An 18,409-nucleotide genomic window follows, 5' to 3' on the forward strand; every position below is an offset into this window, starting at 1 on the left:
ACTGAAGAAAGTGCAGTCTTATTTCTGCTTTTGAAATCATTTGGTACTTTAACCCCACTCCCACACCTCTTGGTATAAATATAGAATGCTTTATTATTTTTGGTTTTCCTTTTTTGAACTCTTAAATTCTGGAAAAATTATGTGAGTTTTATGACTAAAAATACTTTTAATGAGAATAATGAGAATGGGGGTGTAAACAAACTTTGAACTAATTGTCTTTATATCCATTGTAAATGAGTTCATGGCTGATTTAGAACTCAACAATGTTACATTTAGTCCTCACAAACGTTGTTTTGGTCCGCTCTATTAAGTTTTGTTACTTCTGCTTGTGTTGTTTTCAAAGCACTATTTTTACTTATCCTCAAAAGTACTAATTAAAGGTGACAAAGAGGATCTGGACTTCAATTTCATGAAGAAAAGTTTCTTAGAAGAACAATGGAAATATATGCTAAGTTTCAAAAGTGAAGACATTGGAAGTTAAATGCTAGACTATTTAAAACTATAATAAAATACAATTTAAAAATTTAAAGTTAAAAAGGGAACAGATCTAAACAATAAAACAAGTTTTAACCTGGAAATAGATGAATCACAAAGTCCCATCTTACTTAATGAGAGGCCCACACATGGCTCATCTAGGAAAAAGGTGGGACAAAATGTACAGCAGGTATTTGCTTTAAGATGGATTACTAACACATGAGAGGAAAAGTTTTTTTTTTCATTTAATGACTACACAAAGAAGAATGTGCATTGTACAAGGGAGTGAATTAGAGACATGCATCAGTTAAAAAGGATTAGGTGAGAAAATACTGTGCAACGATGGGAACCATAAGAAAGTCTAATGTGACTCAAATTACCCACATTTAAGAATAAAAAGAATGTAGTAGACAGTAAGACATTATCCACTTGTCATTATCTAGCCAGCCTGTTCAGATACTAGTAACTAATCGATTCAAGGATCTCATCTCATCGGGAAGGTGGCCACTATTTTTACAAGGCACTATACTCGAATTTGATGATAATAAAGGGTCTTTCCAGACCCAAGGATGATCTACAGTGGTGTGAAAAAGAAAAAAAAGAGAAAAAACAGAATAAAACGTTTTCAAACAATAAACAGATCAGAGAGGAAAGTGTATATCTGAGTACTAACTGCATGACAGTGAAACCGACTACCTTGTTTGCATATACTCTGACCAAGAGGAAGCATACAGTATACTGTAAATAATAAAAAGCAATGTGCCCAAGACTGACCCCTGAGACACACCATGACTGACTGGGGTCATGGGGGATTTATGAGGACCATGGGAAACAAAGTGCTGCTGGCCAGTCAGATATGAGAGGAACCAGTTAAAAACGGTACCATTGACAGACAAGAATGCTTGTGTGTTTAAGCAACATTGAATGACTACCTGTATCAAAAGCCACACTTAGATGAAGGAACATAAGAATAGTTATAGGCCCCATGTAAATCATTCACAACCCTAACAAGAGCAGCTTCAGAGAGATGATTAGAGTGAACACCAGACTCAACAGGTTCAGACAAATCATTAGCTATCATGCGAGCCCGTAACTGATGTTCAGCCACACGTTCTAAGAAATGTTAAATTTGACATCGGTCTGTAGTTCATCACTATATCATAATCCAGACCAGTTTTCTTTAGTATGGAATTTATTATTGCAGTCTTTAAATTATTATGGTCCACACCCATGGAAAGGGAACTATTGAAAATATTGACAATTAAAGAGCAGATGTCTAGCCAGCAAGCTTGGTACAAGACTAAGACTTCATTCAGATAACTGTAGATTTCTAGCATCAATCTTGCAATCCAAGAATTGCAAAAACTTAAAGACTGATTAGGGGTAGGAGAAAGAGCAGAGTTGTCAGTGGATTTAATGAGCTTGTTAATAACGGGAAAGAGCACTTTATTATTTCCTAGTCCGCAGCTGACTGCTTATTCATCGTAATGTGGTAACCAAAATAGTACACAATATTCCAAATAAAATCTTAATCATGTAATGTATAATTTTATCATTGACATTACCACTGTCATCATCATAGAAGGATTTGTTCAGTAGCCTACTTTCCATCTCAAAGTGCTTTACATATAGGAAGGGAACCACTCAGGACTCAGCATCAATGAAGTGCCGCACCCATGTGGATGACGCAAAGCAGCCAGCAGCCCCACCACACCATAGATTAAGTGGATATGTGGGAAACTACTTCACTAAATACATAGAGAGAATATTTAGGGTGGTCAGATGTGCAAACTTGAAAATGATATTAATCAGGACACGATGGTTAACACCCCTAGCTTTTGCAAGGAGTGGTGCTATTGTAATCTGGAATTACCAAGTCGTCAGGACCTCGGTTTTAACTGTCATCTTAAGGACACCATCTAGGAGTGTCTCCTGTCACCAAATTCTGGTCCAGAGGGAGAAGTGCACTGGTCTGTCAGCCCCACTTATCAAAGTACCCTGGTTGGTTTGCCATAGACATTTTCCATTCCAGCACTGACCAGGTCCAGCCTTGCTTACCTTCTGAGATCTGATAAACTCTGAGATCTGATAACTGGTAATGGCGCAGTCAATCGTAATGTCCATAAAAGTAAATTCTACTGGAAGTAGAATTCTAAATGAATTCTATGTGAAGTAATTCTACTTTGACTTAATTGCACAACAGTTTTTTTCTGTTGATCTTCCACACTGCAGCTGCATCTTCAGTCACAGTGTTTCCCATATCATTTTAACGTTTGTGGTTTTACTTGCAAATCTATATTAAACGTCACCTGCCAAGTGTTTACTTCCACATTTCACCTACATTTTTTAAAATTCCCTTTTCACTTCTACACTGTTTTCTAATCCTCCTATATTGAGATAATCTTTCATCTTGATTAGTTTACTAACTATAACAGAATCGATATCACTGATAAAAAATACAGATCCTTGTGATACTCCACTATTTACCTTACCCCAATATGAAGAGATGTGGAATAAATATACTCCATTTTCTATGTTCTAACCATTTCTCAATTCAGACATATGCATTTCTAAGAAAGCCAAAAATGCAAGACTTAACTATACAGTACAGTATGTGTTTTCTACATCCTTGTTGACTATCTCGTAGAATCCTACTGCTATACAAATGGTACTCTAGCTTCAGTTAAATTATAATTTCCATAACCTTACATGGAAATTACATGGAACAGAAGTAAGATCTAAGTTGATCTATAATTACTTAATTAGGATCTACCACCCTTTCTATGGATGTGCGTTACAATTGTACTTTTCCATTCAATAGATATGACCCTTACCCGACTTACAACTTCAGTGTTTCATTACTGGCATATGAGTAGCATTTCTTGTTTCCTTAACTGCAATTGGTAGAATACCTTCAGGCCTTGAAGATCTTAAGTGCTTCAACAAACTGTAAGACTTTTTTGCTAATATGATTAAATATAAAATTTGATCTTTCCTTGGCCTGAGGCTTGTTTTCCATTCCTTGCTTACTAAGTAATCTGAAAAATTAACTTAAACCATACGGGGTGACACTGTTCTATCACAGACCTATCAATTAATCCCATTCCTAACTCCAGGGCTACTGGTGCACTAAATGCTTAAAAATACCAACAATCCAAGGCCTCAACAACAACCCTGTTATTAAAGCTTAAGAGTTCATTTTGATACTACTAAACACAATTTCCACAGCTTCAACATTCAGTATTGATCTCGAAAGAAGAAAAACAATCTATGTTGAAAGTCATAGAAGGTGCTTAGTGCACTACATTCCACAGTAGCTTTAAGTTACTAAGTAATTTTTTGTTACTTTAAGCTTTATATTAAGCATGTAAATTCACCAAAACAAGGTGCTGCTCTGTTTGGTTTTTTGCCAAATACTGCTTTTATTTGCGATGCCATCACTAGGTAATTGGTGAATTTGATATAGCAAGCTTATTCTACACATCTGTACTGGGTGTATAAAAAACACTGCAGTGTATTTTGAACAGACTTGTTTAATTACTTTGCAGATGAAACAGTGCGATTGTTTTACTGAGCAGTAAACCACAGCTTCCTTGTTAAGATCAACACATATGCTTGGTGAGGGATCCTGTTCTTTACTGGTTAAGGGTGATGGAAACAGGTTCAAGCATGACCATTTAATCTCTTGATTAAGCCATATAATCAGCTAGTGTATACTCCAATACAGACATTATCGGATGTTATTGTTTTTTTTGTCAAGAATATTTCAACATTCAAACCATTATTTGTAAAGATTTGTTGCTGTTGGAATACAAAGACTGGGTATAGTTTTTCCATAAAAAATGTTTTCTAAAACTCTAAAGCTATTATTCATTTTATATGAAACGTGCAAGCCATTGCTTGCATGAACTGAGGCCACACAGATCAAATAAACTAAAATAATGCATCGATGCCACAACGTTTAGCCAAAGCTTTCAGTCAGTTATGGGCCAGTAGGTTGTAATTGCAATAAGAAGAACAATGCAAGCTGTTAAAAAGCTGAAACGAATATTGCATGAATGGAAAGTTGTAAAATTATTACAAAAAACAAATACAGTCAATCATGTATGTAAAATATTTTTCCACTTTTGCTGACCTGCAATTTGTAACATGAACTCGAACTCACCATTTCAAGAAGTTACCTCAATAAGTTTGAATGGACATCCAATTTCTGACCCTAGCCACAGAACTGGAGCAAAATCAACTCAGACTTTTTTCTCTACAGCCAATGAGAGCTGGTGGTGACGTCCCAGCGACACGCTGCTGTCTCAGTCAGTGCTTACTCTCCTGTACAGTAAGTCACTGTGGGGCTTCCAGCTTTCTTCTATGATGAATGGCTCCGACAGAGGGGCATGTCAGAAGAAGGTGTGCACAGGATTTATTTTTCTTGTTTAGTACAGGGATGTACATTGTCAGTAATTACTGTACCAATTTCAAATTAGGAAAGACTGAATATAACTGGGACATTTAACATTTAAGAGAAACAGAGATGCAAAAACCTGCAGGCAAAATATCACATTCTGCAAACCTCAAAATTGCAAATAATTACATCAGTTTACACTCTGATCATCACTCTACCTACATTGACGCTTGACACAAAGATTTAATGAACTGAACTCAGCAGACCAGCTCTGTATGGCATCTGTTTCACACCAGCCACATCACAGTGATCACAGCTAATGCAGCTGTACTGTAAGCTTCAAGGTTCCTCGTCCATAAATCTTTTAATAAATAATACCCATTTTCAAAGAACATCTGCATAATGGGTATTTCTACACTTTATAAATACCACTAATACAAACATAAATGTATTCGCCAAGCGTGTTTTAGCAGTAATACACAGATGTTAAACTCTAAATGTGTCATTGGTCAACCAGTAAGAAAACGTACAGTGCGCCAAACAACCACACTGCAAAAACCACATTCTTCAAGAGCAACCATTCATTCGAAACGCACATTCCCACAGAAAGAAAATTAATAGGTTTCAGCGCAACTGTGAGATCACTTAAAAATGAAACAATACAATGCTGGAAAATAAAACACTTGACTGAAGACACTAAAAACAGAGATTCAGTGAATATATGGTGGCTCTTAATGAGGTGTGGAAATATTTTTTGCACGCCACCAAACCTGCTGCAGATCTATAAACATCAAGAGCATTTACACAAACCTTAGCTAATATGCTACTTCATTGTACAAATACATCTCCACTGTATACTTTTTATGATCTTTAAGATCCCAAAAAATTGCACAACTATAAAATATCATGAGTGTTCACATTTAATACAAGATAAAACACCCTGAGCAAAAAAATGCTCCAAAAACAGTTTTTCCATCAGCAACGTTTTTCAGTCTTTCCAAGCAAAGCATATTAATTTTAAGCACAACAATAAATGTCAGTTTGTTTAGAAAGAAATGATATAATGCTGGATATACACATATAAAGACAACCCAACAGTAATGTTTAAACTGGCAGGAGAAGAAACAGAAAAAACACCCTGAAATGTGAATCACAGATCGTCAGACATCGGGCATTTACAGTTCTTAAGACTAATCATGAGGTAACTGCATCATTGAACAGATACATATACAAACACTGCACAGTAAGAGTCAAGCCGAATAAAAGTGGTGACACAGGGGCTTATTTTTCTGCGCTTACTATATTGTTAGCTTTGGCTGCAATTATTCTCTGAACAAGGATTCAAGAGGCCATTGAAGATGTGAGCTGTTGTTGATGCATTTATGCAATTTGACACAACCCAGATTCTTTCTCTTTCCAAAACTCAAGAGACATCCAAGAGAGCAGCATGTAAAAACAAATTAAGATGGCTTTTCTACAGACAAGGAACTGTTTTTTTTTCTGAAGGACCTTCAGAACCCTAAACACCTTTGGAACAAGAGCTTTAATACTGTATTGAACTGTGATGAAAACATTGAAAAACTTGTGATTTTCTTTCTAAGATAAAATAGATATTTCTTGAAAGACCCTCGTAACGCGATACTGACATATTGCTCATTGGAGCTTCAGTGAAACTCGATCATTAGTGTGAATGATCATTAGTGTGTGTGACCTTGCAAACGTTCTGGGTACCACATTACAACAACTAGCCTACTGCTGCATATTGACAGGATGGTTTAAAAAAATCATATTTTGTAACGCTAAATTATTCCTTAAACTATGAACGTTTTTCATTTGTCTAATTCAAACTTATAGTAACCTGGAAATAATAAATGGGAGTTTTATTCTGGCCACTGTAAAACATATTTTATGATGATTTTTTAAATTATTCTTTTTTAAAAAAATTATAATTTAAATTATTTTAACATTTCCTGTTTACCCCCAATTTAAGACTTGAATTTGAAATGGTTTTTATGCTGCCTATAGTGAACCGGCTATTGAAGAGATGAATGACGGGTACTGTACACACACAAAACCGCATTGGCCATCGTCTTCATTTCACTGGACTATGATAATGGAGAGTAAAGAGCAGGGGTTTTGTGGAAGATGAAGAAGGATGCAACTCGCACACTTGTAGGCGTATCATCAAGTGTTAAACATGCTGGTGACACTGAGTTAAGGAACCCCCACCAGGTCAACATCTGTAGTACTTAGCGCAACGAGCAGCGCCTCTGAGATTTCCTGGCCACTTCTAACAAGTGCTGTGGCCTGGATTTGCACCTCAATCCACCAGACTATAATATATTGTTGTGGTGGGGGGGCAGATAGTTTAGTTAGTTAGATAAATGCTTGTAGTTCCCAGGAAAGGTACCCTTTTCTGTAGGTTGGAGACAACCAGCATCGTATTGCTGTACTGTATTTACACAGCTGCCTCAGCCAAGAATCTGTCAAAGGAGTGTTGCTAAAATGTATTCAGGTTAGACAAAGTCACATTTAAATCATTAAGTTGGCCATATTAGAACGCGTACAGTATCTCTTACAACGAGTGGACCATTCCAAATGAGGTAATTACAGAAGGCAAGAATAGACAGACAGAGACATCATCCTCCTCATTATCATTGCAAGATTGCAGCGAGCATGTGTTTCCCTCTTTCAAAGCTGCCCAGAATCAGAAACCAGATTCTGTCCAGGTAATCTCAGCACTGTAGGAGTACCAGGGTCTGGGCTTTATTATTTAAAAAAAAAAACTTGCAGTCTTTTTTGTTTGGAATTTTTTACTGTGGAATCTGCAAGCTAAAACCATCTCTTCTGAGCCCCCATTCATTTGTGAGCGACTGTTTAGAGAAGGAGATTTAGACATTTAGACATGGGTAGGATGTGGTTTATTAAATAGGATGCAGATTTCTTATGTGCTTTGTAAGGTGTTCAACTGTAAAGATTATAGGGGCCGAATTCTGGGATTTTTCAATTGTCTGAAGAAGATGTTTGGTCTGTTTAAGATTGCAGTCTGGTCGTTATTATCAAGCTGTGCCAGAGAATAAAAGAATTCACATGCATGGAAATCCCTAACGCTTGTGGTGAAAATCTCCGATTTCCTGGGGTTCCATTCATTCATCTTTATAAGATGCTTGCATAGGAAGCTGGAGTCAGGACATAATTCTTATTTGATTTGAATATTTGATATTAGTTTTCAATTTACCACTCTCCTTCTAGTAAAAAAAAAAAGTCAGATGCATTAATTTCCTGCTTTTTAGCAATATGATCAATGTGATTTTTCTTAAAACAAACCTCATTATTGAAATGACACAGCGGAGATTCACATTACCACAGTTGACAAAGTAAACGCATCCAGAGTAATTTTCTCAATGGAAGCAGTGCAGAATGAGTAGACTTGTGTTTTGTATGCTAAATATTTTACGCAAATGCGTGTATACATGGTTGCCGATGGAAAAAAAAAGTGAAAAATAACACGGAAATTTCACCAATTTAAATCTGGCACGGCACGGCACACACCTGAGCTACGCTTTGAAAACTCGTTACAGAGCCGGTAGCACAGTGGTGCTTTCTTTATCAGCGATTTCTTCATTGTGCGGCACCACACTCAATATGGCTCGTAAACCAAACTCAAGTACGAAGGGGAAAGGCAAATCAAGAGAGATAACGGACTTGGGAGTTAAAAAAACAAGAGGTGGGATGATGGTGACCAGATTGTCACGCTCGTACAGTATGGCAAGAATGAATCTTTGATTCATGGAATTAGAGGCTGAAGACTATTAATGAGAGCAAATCACCTCCTGTTCCCATCATTTTATTTGATTAAATTCACCACTGTAAGGTATTGTATTTGCTGTATAACTGATTTCTAATAATTTAAAATACATACGCATATTGAAACTCAATTTTCCTTATTTAAGTGAGGTGAATAGGAGGGTCTAAGGGGCTGTTTTGATTATATGCGATTTTAGGTACAGATGCAGCCATTCAAAATGCGTGAGGTATTTCGCGGCATACCCCGGTGGGCGTGTCACAGTATCACGCGGTATGACGCAGTTAACGTGGTGTCACGTGGTTAACTATCCGGCGTCGCCTTGTAAAACCGCCAGGGGGAGCTTAACCTCTCATGTACAGCATTTGAGCCTTTAATTTTGAACTGTGTATTACAGCATGTTAATCATCAGTCATTAAAATGTTGGTATATTTTATGAAAGCAAGATTGCTCAGTTGGACAAAAGTACACAGCCTACCTTTATCATAAATATTTATGCATCAAAGCCTTTACTGAAGATATTACTAATAGTATTAATAATGGATGACTTTAGACAAGCTGTATACTCAAAGTATAATTTCTTTAGCACATTTGTACAAGCACTTGGAATCTGTCCAAGCCATACTTTGTCAGGCATTTTGTTTTACTTCAACGGGCATAAAAACTTCCTTGCTTTTAACAGGGCGTTTCATAATTTCTAACTACGAAAATGATTTAAAATGCGACACTTATCATTCAACTAGAGCTTAAAATATCACAAGGATCCTCAAGAGCACAGCAAAGAGTGTATTAAAAGACACTTGTATTTATCAACGCTTTCTTTTCCGTATACCAGATTTTATGGAACCACTTCAGAGGGGTGTCAGCCAGTCAGATTCCAGGATTCGGCACTTTAAAGGAAAAATACACACCGGTATTCCATTTCTCCCTAACGATTTTAAGCATTTAACTAGCATGTGAAATAGCGTGTGAAAAAGTGGTAGTTTTAAGCTTTTCTGCTAATATAATATGGAATCGATATTGATTTAAATCGTGTTCTGATTTAAATCGCAAACGCGTGTTTAATTATATGTGTTTTTTAATCATAATCAGGCTAATGCAACATAAATTGATACAGTATCTTTGTCTTCTAAGCATCTTAATAAACTTTCAGCATAGCTTTCTACCCGTCAAGATTTATATTTCTTGGGATTTTGGGATCAAACGTGGAAGGATTAGATTATAATCGTTTTTATTTGTCAAATACGTGATTGTATTTCTGAATGTTATGTGACACCTACAGTAGTTCACTGCTTTAAATACATCGAATTAAGAAAGTTATGTGTAGCACTTTAGATCTTTTTTCTGAACCAGGGAAAATCTGATCATGTTTCTCTATAACAATAATAAAAAAAACTTTATTTTACATATCGCCTTTAAAAGTGGCATCTCAAAGCAATACAGTAGATCGAAAAACAGTTAAAAGGGACCAGATTAAATACCAGACAATCGCAAACGCATTTTCAATAAAATTATTTTATTCATTCAGCAGTTTGTGAGAGGAACATCCAGCAGGGAGAGACACACACACCGGTTTTCATTGACAAAATTGTTTTTTTTCAATTCCTTTTGTCTAACAGGAATGTTTTGTTTGTGGACAAACTGTTAGACAAGAGGAAAAGACCGCCTCCTCCTACGAAGCATTAATCGCGTATCTAAGGAAAATTGCAGTATACCTTTGTTCATGCACATCATTATACAGTACAGTATCTCAATTTGTATTTCGATAAAAAAAATCGTTTGCCCAGCCACTACTGTTGTTATTGTTTTATCCTGTAAAGCGTTTCCTTTTTCTGCGTTTTCCATTTCCTTTTTCTGATCACTCGCTTTCTGGATACACATCTCACCTGTCCTGTTCTTTGTTTTCCTGGTTTGCTGATTATGCCTGCTGCGGTCCACTCCTACCCTCACACCTAAAGAATACTATTTTAAATTTCTTGGCGCAGTTCATTAACCCTTGTATGTGCTGTCCGCGCCCAAAATGCAATTAAAAAAAAGTAAAAAACCGCGCTCAAAATGCAATTTAGAGCTTAATAAGATACACTCCACAGGCAAAATTAAAGACAAAATTAAAGACGATTAAAATCTGTAATCTTTCCACTTGTACTGTGAGTCATCGGACAGTTTCTGCTTTGTGTAAGGATGGTGAGAAAGCTGTGTTCAATGTATTTAAGGGACTCAGAAGTAAAAGAAGATGCTTCATATTGCGTGACTAATTTTAAAAACCAAGTTATAAATGCAGACGCTCCCTCGGTGCCGCGCCGGGTGTAAATATCAAAGTATACATTCCCAACAAGAATTGTACCCATCTGTCAAACAAATAAAACACCTTGAATTGAACTGAGGGAGAGATGGGGGTAGTGGGACAGAGATACTGTAGACAGACTCAAGGCAAATAAGATACTTATGGGTACGCAGGCATTCACGACAGCAACATACGAAACGTTTGCACGTACTGTATAGTTAAGTTATTACTTGGTTTTCAAAGTGCAACGAAATACAATATTGTTGTTGCTGCTGTTCTGGTTGTTTTTATCCCGTAAAGCGTTTTGAGAAGCCACCTTTAAAGGCGATATATACTGTAAAACCACTGATTCTTATGGAATGTGCTCCGCAGGAGATTCAAATTTTTATTTATTTATTTTTTAATCGCGTATCTTAGGAAATCTCAGTATAACTTTGTTCATGAACAGTGGCATGTTACATTATCATTCGTTTTTTTAACAAGGCTCGCCAGCTAATGTGAATCGAAACCTGTCTTGCTAGCTTTTAAAGTCGTGCATGTGTAAACTGTACTAGAGGGCATGCAAGTTACTCTGCCCCTTTCAGCTGCAGGGAGTCCCTCTGCTGCAACACACAGCAGACAGAACGGGAGACTATTGCCTTTCATATCTGACACCAGTGAAGTAAAAGGGGTGTCTAAAGGGGTGACTTCAGACCACATTTTAGTTACTTTATTTTGTTTACTTTTAACATTTCTGTAATTTACAGTAGATGTCACAATAGAAACCCGAAGCCTATTATGCTCAGTCTAGCCTTGGACCCTCTGAGTCCCTTGACTCAGTTATTGCATATTAATTTCTTGAGATACGCGATTCCATATTATATTCCCTTTTAATCAAATTCTAAAAGTATGCTTGTTGACTCCGGTATCGCGTTAGTTAAAGACTTCGATGCTTAAAATGTTTAGGGAGAAATGGAATACTGGTGTGTATGTTTTCTTTAAAGTACCGAGACCAGCCATATACTGAATGTTTAAGTTCCAAAATTAATATCGTTTATGGACTTCACACGCGTTGCAGTATGCTCCTATTCTTTTTATGCTCAGGCACTAAAATCTCCCTTCTGCTTTGTGTAAGGATGGTATCAAGAGCAATCTTAAGTGGTGAGAAAGCTGTGTTCAATGTATTTAAGGGACTCAAAAGTAAAAGAAGATGCTTCATATTGCTTGACTAATTTTAAAAACCAAGTTATAAATGCAGACGCTCCCTCGGTGCGCTGCTCTGGTGCGCCGGCTGTTACACAGTGCCTGTCTGCCGTAAGCGTTACAATATACATACCCAACACTGCTTGTACCCATCTGTCATGCAAATAAAACACCTTGAATTGAATTGAATTGAGGGGAGAGGGGGGGAATACTAAAGCCAATACTGGCTCAATACCCTCAATGGGCTTTGACGTGCTAATGCGTTGGTTTAACAGTCCGGGTGTGGCAGGCTTCCAATGTCAACTCGACTCGATTGGAAGACAATGAACGTATTTTAGCCCTAAATGAATTAATAGCAAACATGGTTTACATAAAATACATTTTTCCAAGAAAGTTTATAATAATACGATCTATAGTTGAAATCTGAGCCTACTTTAAAAATAAAGGAAAAGCATTTTCAGAGAGTAATCATGCTGTGTTTATGTAGAAAAAGCGATTAGGTTTACGAGCAATCTAATTACCTATTCGCTTAAAACGCTATTAAAAATTTACTCTGTTGCACACACACACACAATAGAAGCAGGCACCGCTGTCAGAAGGGAAGATATGTTCAAAATATCGCAAATATCGATCATGTTGCGATATTTTGAAATATAAAAGTCAATTGATTGTCCATAATATCGCTATTCTATTTTTTCGAAGAAATGTTTGTTAAAAGAAAAGACCAGCACCAGCTGGATTCGAAAACACAACCTGTCAGCTGGTAGTCACGTCTACAAGACAGCTCACATGAACAGGCAGGCGAAACAGCCCTACACAGCCCTGTCGCAGCACACGAATACCGTTATTAAATTCTTTAGATACGCGATTCCATATTATATTCCCTTTTAATCAAATTCTAAAAGTATGCTTGTTGACTCCGGTATCGCGTTAGTTAAAGACTTCGAAGCTTAAAATGTTTAGGGAGAAATGGAATACTGGTGTGTATTTTTTTCTTTAAAGTACCAAGACCAGCTATACACTGTATGTTTATGTTCCAAAATTAATATCGTTTATGGCCTTCACACGCGTTACAGTATGCTCCTATTCTTTTTATGCTCAGCTACTAAGATTTCCCTTCAGTGGTAAAATTCAATACCTACAACGGGCACAGCAAAGACGTTTACTGTCTTTCTACGACAGACCAACGGACCACGAGTGCCCCTGTTGGTCAACCAATCACGTACTGCGGTGCCACGCGTCATCTTGCGTCATACTGAGCGACGTCACCTGCGGTACGTGTCTGTAACGCGCACTTTGAATGGCTGCATCTGTATACGTACTATGTGAGAAGGCTACTCTAACAACTGCGTAAAAAATGAGTCTACTGTATTTCATATTCAGAACAAAATTGCTAATTGTATTACATGCGCAAAACAATTTAGATAGCACAGTGTATGGGGTATAATTTTGTTATTTGTGTGCATTTAAGCATTCAAACAGGAACACCTGTTAAAAGACTTATCCTAGCTAGCATTAACGCTCAACCCTTTTGCTGTCTTGTCTGCTAATATGACTTAGGTTTACGTTTAGACAACTTTCCCTCCTAGCACACGATGTACAGCAGCTCTGTGTCAGACCTCATTTGGGGATAAAGGAAAACCTATTACCTGAGCTAAACATATTCCTGGAAAGAATAAAACTAAGCATAAGGGAATTGTATACAACCTGTTACTAAAACTTTAATTATCAATAACTAATTAAGATTCGAAATTATATCAGCATTTACTGCTGAAAAATCTTGACTTCAGCCATGACAACTGCTGAAATTAACAAGCTTTTATAAACTTTATAAACTCAAGAAAATTATACTTAATATTTCCAAACTTTTCTCTCTACAGAAACTATAGCAATATTAGAAAACTACAAATACGTGATTAAAAATAGGCCGTAAAATACACATTACTTGCATCAACCTCCACTCACATATGTGGAGGTGGACTTGCTAGCAATTCAATGTGTCTAAAGCATATGGAATTAATTCACACTAATTCAAGTCCTCTGACTGGTAATCAGTTCCAGCAGGCAACTGATGTCCTGTTTACTCTATAAAAATTACATATTTTCTTAATATATAACACACTGTGGATGACACATCACTAAGTATCATTAAAGACCATGCAGTTTCTTGATACAATAACAGGAGGTGCCTGTGTATCAGCAAAAACGCAAGGTGTGCAGCACATCAGTTAAGAGCAGGGACAAAAAAACATTCAGAGTATTTTTATGTGGCATACTGGCATCTATTTCTCTTTGTGTGAAGCTTCAAAAACGTAACAGTTAACCTGGACTCAACACCACTGGCTGGGTCCAACTCTGTGAAAGTATGTTTCTTGTTTGATGCTGTCTCCTACAATCAGCAACAGAAAAACAAGAACCAAAAGCGAAAAGAAAATGCAAATTTTTAACAATTTACTGAATGGATGAAACTATTCCTTGAAGTGTGTCCATTTTATGTGCCAGTGTTTAAGAAGAGGTACAAACTTTGTGAATTATGTATACTATATTTAGATTTTGAAAATGCATTAAAGCATAACCATTAAGAAAGCAAATTAAAAAACAGAACTTAAGAGAAAATGCCCTTTTCTATGACTAAGTTTAACTGATCTGAATTTTGCAGCATGTTAGAAGAATTAAGAATGAAAAAACATTTGGAATAAAAAAAGATCACAGAAGAGTCAAGGACGTCAAAAGCATTCAGTCTTATTTGGATATCAACTATCCAATAAAGTCTTGTCTGTTTTTCATATGACTTCTATTTTCTAAATCTTAACTCAAAGGGAGCACAAAGGCAATGAACGGGGTCCAGCTTTTAATCAGGAAGAGATCTGCGGTGCTATGCTTGTGCTGAAAAGGCAACATCAAATCCACCTCAAGTTAAATTTCAACTTAAAATACCTCTACTCAGTTATTCATCTAATAGGTATACAAACTCGGCAAAAGATACTTATAAAAATACCTCTTAAAAAACAAGAAGTATTGCCACATGTACACGTACACTGGAATTTATACTCTCGCCGTTCTCTCAGGACGTGCACAGTGCAGCAGACAACACCACATAATGTAGGCCGCAAATGACAAAACAGTATATAATAAATAGTGATAGTATGTACAGTCAATAAACAACCAGAACAATAAAAATATGGTAGTGAACAAAAAAAACCAAGTCAAAAGTGCATATTACAGGGGTGCATTTAGTTCTGAGGCACTGCACAGTTAGCTGTTTATGATGCGCACTGCTGTAGGGTAGAAGCTGTTCTTAAGTCTAATAGTCTGCTTTAATAGTGTGGTACCGCTTGTCAGATTGCAGAGGGAAGAACGGTTTGTGACCAGGATGGTTGGGCTCCTGAATAATGGATTGGGCTTTAGTGTGACAGCTGATAGTGTGAATTTCATTGATTGATGTTAAGTCATATCCTATAATCCTTTGTAGAGTATCTTTGTCATGCATGGTAATCTTGTGTGCCATGCAGTGATACCACTAGTGAGCACAGTTTCTATGGTGCTGCAGTAAAAGTTCATGAGTTAACTGCTTCTCCATATCACTTTTTTACGCACCACAGAAACAGCAGCTGTTGATGTGTCTTTTTCAGATTGGCTAGAGTGCTGCAAGACCATGCCAAGGTGGAGATCTGCAGAAGACAATCTGAAGCAGCTGACAGTTTCCACTGTTGTGCAGTCAAAACTGATTGGGGTGTGACTCTCTCTGGGTCTCTTGAAGTCCGCAGAGAGCTCTTTTGTCTTGTTGACATTCAGGGCCAGGATGTTGTCAAGGCACCATCCTGCTCCACCTCACTCCTATATGGGGACTTATTGTTACTGAGCAGCCTGATAACTGTGGTATCACCAGCAAATTTGATAGTGTAGTTGGTGCTGTATATGGCTGTACAGTCATAGGTGAACAAGGAGTACAGCCTAGAACTAAGACAGCAGCCTTGGGGAGTTGCAGTGTTTAGGATCACTATTGAGGAGATATTGTTGCCATATTTTTCCAACAACTGAGGTCCGACCATGAGGAAATCCACTATCCAGTTGCAGACAGAGTTTCATAAGCCAGTTTCCTGAGTTTTGGGCACCAGTTTGGAGGCAATAATTGTGTTAAAGGCCAGGCTGTAATTTATAAACAGCATCCTAACATAGGAGCAGTATGTAGTGCTAGAGATTTGGCATCATCAACTGACCTATTCAGGCGGCAAGCAAACTGAAGTGGTCAAGGGAGTCTGGGATAGAGCAATTTATATAGGACAATATTAGTCTTTCCAGGCACTTCATGCCCACTGAAGTGAGTGTCATTGGGCCATAATCGTTCAAACAAGTTACCTTGGTCTTCTTGGGCAGTAGCACAATTGTGGATTTCTTCAAGCACTCTGTTACAACTGCCAGGGAAAGAGAGAAGTTAGAAATGTCTGTATACACAGGAGATAGTTGGTCTGCACAGGTTTTAAGGACAGGAGGGGAGACTAAATCTGCTAAATCTATTTTAGATACTTTTTAAAAATTAAAATTAAATGCTGATATTTTGATTTTGTTTTTTGTCAGACAACATTCACATAAATGGATGTTCATAATAATTCAATGTTTGCCAGCAGATCAATCCTACAGCATGGTGAAAATAAGCACGAAAAAGCACATCAAAGCACAAAAACCACTGTTGACTCAATTAGGTTATTGGAAGAATGAAATGCGAGACAGATACAGGAACAAGTGATCAGAGTCACCAGTCAGCCAGGTTTCAATTTCAAATTGGGGAGAAACAATCAGCAGCTCAGTAAAGCTAAATTAAAGACAAGCCAGCCCTGTGTCGTAATGAAAGCATCATTTTTTGTGTTTTTAATATTCAAACACCATCAGCTCACAGTAATTTTAAAAGAGTCTAATCAAATCAAAAACAAAAGGCAGAAACTCGAATAAGCTAGTAAGATTACCAGGAGCTAAATGTACACACTACAGAATATACAAAATAATATATGATACACTTGCAACATAAGCACTTCAATCCAGGGCTCAATTTCCTATGGTTATGCCACAGCCTGAAGAACTGGTGTAGCCCAGCCCCTCCTACAACTGATCACCTAGAACCACCCCAGTGGTTCAACCACTACACTACAGATAGATGGGTAACAAAGCTGCCACCACAAATGAAAGGCCAAATAATAAGTCAGGCAACAAGAATGCATAAAAGAATAATCTTTACTAATAAAAATAAAAACTGACACAGCAGACTACAATACCTTGCTGCAAATCAATGTATCATTGTGCTTAAATAATTATTAATTTATTAAAACTGTTGCAATGCACATCAAAGTACATCAATAATAATGGCTATTATAGTGGTGATAATCACAAATCACACAAACATGGGAGCTGCTGATACCATAAGCTTTACTATACCAAAACACCTGAAAGACAGCTATACTAAAAGAATGAACTACATTAAAACATCACGCTAAAAAGGTACAGTAGGATGGACAAAAAATGCCAAAACACTAAGAAACCTGGGGAGGGTTATGACGAACACTTAAAGAGAAGGAATAAATGGGTAAAGGATTACACAGAAAAGTATTTATCAAAACAATGCAGTCACAACAAGCTGTGCCGCGGTTTGTTTCTTCCTGCAACCCCACTCATCAAGAAGTGTTCTGCCAGTCTGATCTCCATGCATCTGGACAACCACCCTGTCCCCCAATCACAGGTGTTACATTTTATACGAAAACTGTCTATATGCACGTTCATTCCTCACTTATAAACACCTCCCCTTGTCACAGTATCCTCCTTCAAAAGTTTTGAGGCATAGATGGAATGCAGCACTAATGATGACACAGCCACAATTGCAAAGAAGTGCAATGGTGTTTATTTTGAGGAACTGTGTTCCCATAATCCACACCCCCAAAAAAACAAAGTGAAAAATACAAACTAACCAAGGGGAAAAAATACAAAAGTATAGTACAAGAATATATACATTAATCACTTAAAAAATAGATTGTTGTATGGGGAGGAAGCTACAACTTCCTCCTATCTCTCTTCTCCTATTTTGAGGAGCTCCTTTTCTAGGTTAAACTCCTTCCCCTAGAATATTCCACTATAAAGCAAAAAAGATTTCTACAAAATAATAATCAGAATTCTGATATACACCTTTCTCCAGTGAGTACCCAATTAAACAATTAACATATAATAAACAAAAATAAAATGTAATTACCCCTTTATGTACATGAATATTTTTAAGAAA

General features: G+C 37.0%; 1 protein-coding gene across 4 annotated transcripts in view; it reads right to left on the reverse strand.

The window, feature by feature from the left end:
• Positions 1–18,409, reverse strand: part of mcc (MCC regulator of WNT signaling pathway) — a 210,921-nt gene that overhangs the window by 100,110 nt on the left and 92,402 nt on the right. The window contains exon 1 of one of the 4 annotated variants that reach the window (XM_088912109.1): positions 16,504–16,548. The exons of the other annotated variants lie outside the window; for them this stretch is intronic. The gene's annotated coding sequence lies outside the window, so the exon portion shown is untranslated. Of the gene's footprint in view, positions 1–16,503; positions 16,549–18,409 lie in introns of those variants that run through there. 4 annotated transcript variants of the gene reach the window in all.

The sequence above is a fragment of the Atractosteus spatula genome, chromosome 3, assembly GCF_055471065.1.
Source record: "Atractosteus spatula isolate fAtrSpa1 chromosome 3, fAtrSpa1.hap1, whole genome shotgun sequence".
NCBI lineage: Eukaryota > Metazoa > Chordata > Actinopteri > Semionotiformes > Lepisosteidae > Atractosteus > Atractosteus spatula.